We start from the raw sequence: 6000 nt of genomic DNA on the forward strand, positions 1-6000 counted from the left end.
GAGGGGCGGGAGCAGGGGCGGAGCCAGTGGGGCTCGAGGGGGTGTGGCCGAGGGAGGGTCTTTGGGCTCCAAGAGTGGCCACCAAAGCTCCCAGACCTCAACAGGAGTACAAATGCCTCTGGTCCCCAGGTCCGCGGGGCTCCTTGTTGGGGGTGGGGGCTGGGGAAACCTGTCCTGGGGGCTCCTAGTCTTGAGGTAGAGGGAGATTCAGCTGTGGCCTCAGAGTGACCCTCAGGCCAGGCTGGGTGGGGCTTCTGAGAGCCATTTCGGAGGGACACTGATGACACGGTGGGGGTGTTGGGTGCTGGGGGCGGTGGGGATGCCGGGAGGGTGGAACCCCAGTGCCAGGCCAGCATCTTTCCACTGATCCAGTGATAAGCTGCTTCCCTTGAAGCCGGTGAACTTGAAAGAGCAGCCCAGGCTCTGACACCTCGGGTGTGATGCTCCCTCCTCCCCCACCCCTGCGGCCCAGCCCTCCTGGCTTCGAAGGGGTGGCCAAGAGTCTTGTGCAGCTGTCCCAGAGGGGAGGCCTGAGACTGATTCCAGGGACTGGGCGGTGCGACAAGAGGCTGAGAATGAGGGGACGGGGACCACCCCAGCCCCGTGCAGGGCCTTGGGTTGGGCGGGCCTGGCAGGAGATCCGAGCCTTGTCCGGGGGCCAGGTCAGGGGACAGGCGCAGGAGTAGGGCAGGGGAAAGGGGACAGGGACTTGGGACATGGGTTGGGGCACAGGATAGGGACACCCTGGACAGCAGAGATTCGACCTGGGACTCGGGTGACCCAGCCTCCTGGGAGGTGGCCCTGCGCGGGGCTGCCAGGGGCCTGGACCTACTGCAGGGAGGGGCGAGAGGGACAGGAAAGGCCCTGAGTGGCTGAGAGGTGAGAGCCCCCAGCTGACCTTGTCCAGACACAGGGCGCAGGCCCGGCTGCACCGGGACCTGAGGGCCTGTGGGGCAGGGCTTCTGTGAGGTGGGGTACAGAGACTGGGGGCTCCCATGGGCTCTAGCTTGTCGGGGGAGGCCAGGCCCCCTGGGCTAGGCTTGTGCTCATGCTTGGCACCAGCCCCTGGTGAGTCCCAGGGACCCCTGCAGCCAGCCCTTCCTCTGGTGGGCAGGGGCCGGGGCTGCCAAGCACCGGGATGGGGTGGGGCCTGGCAGCTGGGGGCTCCCTCTGTGCCCCGCGCTCACCTCACTGGTGCCCTTCCTACTCGGCCGCCTAGGCCTGGCTGGGCGCGGGACCCTCAACCAGACGAGTGCCGGACAGCACAGGGCCAGGGACTCTCCCGGGAGCCTGGGGGAGGTCCGTGCCGTCCTTCCCCCGACGCAGCCCCTCTCAGGGCGCCCGGCCGCCACCCGCACGCCTGCCCTGCTGAGCCCTCTTCCGTCCTGCCTTTGCTACGAGGCCTCCACTGGCCGCCAACCCTGGTCCTGGACTGCCATCCTCTGTGGAGGAAGGGTCCGCCTCCGGCTCAGGCCAGTGGCCTCAGGGAGCTGCGGAGGGACGCGCAGCTCCCTGGACCTCGCCGCTAGGCCTTCTCCTATGGGGGCACCCAGGGGGCGGCCCTCAGGGCCCCGGGCAGCAGCTTCCTGCAGCTTGCTCTGGCCGTGCTGCCTGGGGTCTCAAGAGCCCCCCAGACATGTGCCTCTGCCGGACTGCAGCCCTGCCTGGACTCTGCAGCAGCTGGTGCCCCTGGCATCGCTGATTTGAGGTGGGGATGCTGCTCACACAGTGTTAGCATGGGCCCTGCCGGGTGGCCCCTCCACCACAGGGATTCCGCTGCCCGGGCCCAACCTCTCGAGCCCCCGCCTTGGCCCCTGGGGGGCCCGGGGAGCACAGCTCTGCAGCAGAGCGAGGCCCTGGGTCGGGTGGGCATGTGCCTGCCCCTCAGGGCGTAGGCTTGTCCTTTTTGGGGGGGTTGACCCTTGTCATCCAGGGTGACCAGACAGAGTGCTTGGGTCAGGCCAGGTGGGCTGTGCAGAGAAAGAGGCGCCTGCGGTGGGGGGCGTGGTTGAGTTTCTGCGCCCTGCCCCCCCATTTGGGTTCAGTCCTGCCTGGGGCTTTGCCACTGTCAGGGCTGCAGGGAAACTGGGCAGAGAGAGCACAAGCAGTGCAGTTCTGAGGACCCCACCAGGCCCAAAAACAAGGCCCAGGGAGGGCGCGTGCTGGCCTGGCCACCGGGGGCAAGCCTCTTAAGGAGCTCAGGACAGGCAGCCTCAGGTTAGGGCCGGATGTCGGCCCCCAAGGTGGCTGGGCTGAGACACACACCTGATCCTGTGGGGGGAGCCCCATTGAAAGGTCACCCAGGCAGCGGTCCACCCTGCCCCCGCTCGCTCAACAGCCGCGGGGCATCTGGCCCTGGGCCGGCAGGTGGTGACAGCTGCCAACAGCTGGCCAGAGGGGCAGGCGCCAGCTTGTCACGAGTGGAGGGGTGGGGAGAGGGTCTGGCTGGGTCTTACAGTTGAAGGGATGGCCAAGCCGTCCTCTTGGTGTCGCCAAAATGCCCTCCCTGGGCCCTAGAGGGGTCCTTGAGGGGAGGACAGTCGAGGAGAGCAGGACAGAAAGGGAGCGTGGTAGCACCACTGCCCGGGAGCCCGACTCCGGGAGGCTCCACCTGTCTCTTTGGCGTGGCCAGGGTCCGGGGGTTCCAGGGGTGGGGAGGGGCAAGGCCAGTAGGTGGGGGTCTTCGCTGGGCGGCAGCAACCCTCCCGCAGCAGCGTCCACCCCGATGGGAGGCGGTGCAGGGGAGCTGCAGTGCAGAGGCCCTGGCGAGGCTGGAGGCCCACGCCTGACGCAGCTTCTTCCCGAGCTCAGGGCGAGGGGTGGGCTGCGGGTCCCACCCAGACTCCTGAGCATCCTGGAAAACTGTCGGCTTCTTTGTGTTCCTGGAGCCTGGTGACTCCCCCGGGACAGCTGTCCTGTGACTCCCTAGTCAGGGTGAACTCCAGCCTGGGTTCGCCTCTGCCCAGTCCTGCCCCCGTGTTGCCCAAGTGACCTTTTAAGGAAGCCCTGTAGCCCAGGGCAGTGCCGAGGCTGCACACTCCCTGCTGGGACCTGCCTAGCCACGCGCGCCCCAGGGCCTGGTTTGGAATGGGTTTGTACCTCCGAGAACTGGGGGTACCTAGCTCTACGCAGGACTTGGCGAGGGAGGGCCACCGAGCGCTCAGTGGCCCCAGCCTCTGCCAGCCCCCAGGAGGACTGCCCGTGTGACAGAGAGCACAGCGGTCCCTCGCGATGGCCTGGCCTGGCCTGGCTCTGCCCCTCTGATGTGGAGGCAGAAGGTGGGAGCCCTGCGGATGACCACACTGTCCGCTTCTGGCCCCAGGCTGCAGGGAGCCAGAACACCAGCCTCAACCTCCCTGTGTCCTGTGCGGCCTGGACCACACCGTGTGTCCACCAGCGTCCACCAGCTGTCTTCTCGGGCTGGCACCTCTGTATCATGAGACCCCAGGCAGCTTCCCCAGGGGGAGGCTCGGCCTCCTTATCTGCGGCCTGGACCAGAGGCACTAGCTCCCAGGCTGGTGGCAGCGCTTGGTGACCCCAGGGATAGGAGGTGAGCTCAGGCCTGGCCCCAGAGCGCACGGGGCGGTGGGGAGGAGGGGGCCCAGGACCTCAGCCTGGACCCAGGCCCGGAGAGGGTGGGGCGGGCTGGGGCGGCAACGGCTCAGCAGAGGCAAATTCCTTCTTCCTTCACAAGTTTTTCCTCTATTTTTTTTCCACTTTCTTCCAAAAGCCGTCCTCTGCTTTTCGTTCCTGGAGCCCCTCCAAGACCATCGGCACCGGCTCCACTCGTGGCCACAAAGCTCCTTTGACGGCGGGCGGGGCGGGAGCTGCGGCCACAGTGGGGGTGGGGAGGCGGAGGGAGGAGGGCGCTCCCAGGCGAGGCCTCCGGGGGTCTTTGGAGGGGCCGGGGGGTGGGAGGGCGCACTGGGTCGCCCCGGGACCCCAGCCCTGGGCTCAGCCTGGTTTCTGGCTTTGAGGACAGAGCTCCACGCTGCCTGCCGGCGCCCGGCCCTTCTGGGTCCCCTCTGGTTGGAGCGGATGTGGCCCGGTTGTTGTGGGAGAGGCCTTGGAGGACACCCGTGTCTCTGCCAGAGTGTGTCCCCCGTGTCGATGCCAGGCGGGGACGGGACTGCTTGCTGGGAGGTGTGCAGCCACAGGACCCTGGGCCCGAGTGGCAAATGGGCTGGCCCTCGCCTTGTGCTGTCTGTGCCCTGCCGGCGATGCCATCTGGGCTCCAGAGGGCTGGGTGCTGGCGCCCACACCCGCACACAGTGGAGCTCGCTACGTGTTTGGTGGAAGGGGCTGTTGGAGGCAGAGTGTCAGGGTTTGGGTGGTTCCTCTGCCTTCTTGGACACTGAGAGCCTGGCCCTCTGTGCCCCCCAAAGCCAGCTCTGAGCGTCGGGCCCCCCAGATGCTCAGTAACAGGCCTGACCGTGGAAGGACAGCAGGGTGGACAGGTGGTGGCGGGGGTCAGAGAACTAGGGGGTCGGGGCCGCCACTGACGGGTTGCTGCCGCGGGACTTGCGGAGGCAGGTAGGGGCTGCTGGGCCTGCTCGGCCCCAGACGGGCTCCCAGGCTCCCGGGCTCCCGGGCTCCGGCCCGCGGCTGGTCCCATGGCCGGCTGCCCCTGAGCCCTGGCAGGTTGGCCAGAGGAGCCTGGCTTGGCTCTGAACGCAAACATCGCCCATGGGGCCCGGCAGGGGCAGCGGCCGGGCGGGGAGCCGGCCCCGAACGAGGCACAATCCACCCTTTGTTCCCGCGGCCGCCTGAGCCTGCGGGCCAAGAGGAAATGAGGGGAGCGCCAGCCAGCAGCCCTGCCTGCCCGGCAGCCCTCGCCGCCAGGGCCCAGCGGACGCCAGGGCCGGGCCCAGTGGAGGAGCTGGAGGGGTCCGCTCCAGGGAGGGGCTGCGAGCACAGTCAGGCACCCGCGCAGGGCGGCGGGTCCACGGGCCTCCCCCACCCGGTGCCCCGCACCAGGAAGCCCTCGGCCGCGGCCCCACCCCGGGCCCTTGGGCGACTGCGGAGGGCTGTGGGCTGAGCACAGGTCGTGGGCAGCCCCGCTTTAGGCTGAGGAGGGCCCCCACCTGCGGCCTCAGCCCCACAGCCCGCCCCGTCTCCACTCCGGGCCTCAGTCCTTCCAGGCTGAGGGTGGATGGCCAGAGGCAGGGCCTGGCTGGCCCATGCCCTCCCTGCTCTTCGCTTCTCCCCAGAGCTCCCCCACACGTGACCCAAGGGGTCTGTGGCCCATTCCCAAAGCAGCCTGGCTGGTGCCCTCACCCGGGGGCTGGCTGATTACCTAGCAGATTGCACCTGGAGGGTCTCTGTGTCACGTCCTGGCCAGGGCAGCCTGGGGCCCTGGACGGGAGAGTGTGCCCTCGAGTGTGTGCATGTGGGGTAGGGGCTCGAGACCCCTTCCGTGCCCTGCCCCACACCTCCCTCGGCAGGGGGCCTGAGGCAGGCGGGCTCAGGGGGCTGTGGAGGGGCCCAGGCTGCCTGATGCGTCCATCTTGATGCATTTCGGCCGGCCCTTGGCCTCTGCTGAGGCCGGAAGCTGACCCCGAGGCTCCTTTGTGGCTCTGAGATTTGTACCTCCCCTGGGAAAGGCCGACTCTGCCTGGCGGGGTGCCCAGCGGGGCCCAGCTTTGATCTCCGTGGGCGGAGATCCCCCCCGGGTCAGACACCAAGCAGGTGCCGGCCTGGGGTCCCACTGGGGCAGGACAGCTTTCAGGCCACCCCCACTGGGGCCTTGGTGCCCACCCTTGGCTAGGGTCTGGGTGCTGGACCCTCTGGGCTGGCTGGGGGCCCGAAGTTCACCCAGAGCCGGAAGGCCAGGTCTGGCTGGCCCGGGGGTGGGGGGGCTGTCCCCACATCCCTGAGGCCCAGGCTCTGCGAGGTGGCCAGGATGGGGCCCAGGCTCAGCCCCCGGGAGGGTGGGGGGGCGGGGGTTACAGCCCTGCGGTGGGCTGGGGTCCCGGTGAACCAGACTGTGTCCTCTGGGCC

Source organism: Sus scrofa, chromosome 8 (genome assembly GCF_000003025.6).
Source record: "Sus scrofa isolate TJ Tabasco breed Duroc chromosome 8, Sscrofa11.1, whole genome shotgun sequence".
Taxonomy (NCBI): Eukaryota; Metazoa; Chordata; class Mammalia; order Artiodactyla; family Suidae; genus Sus; species Sus scrofa.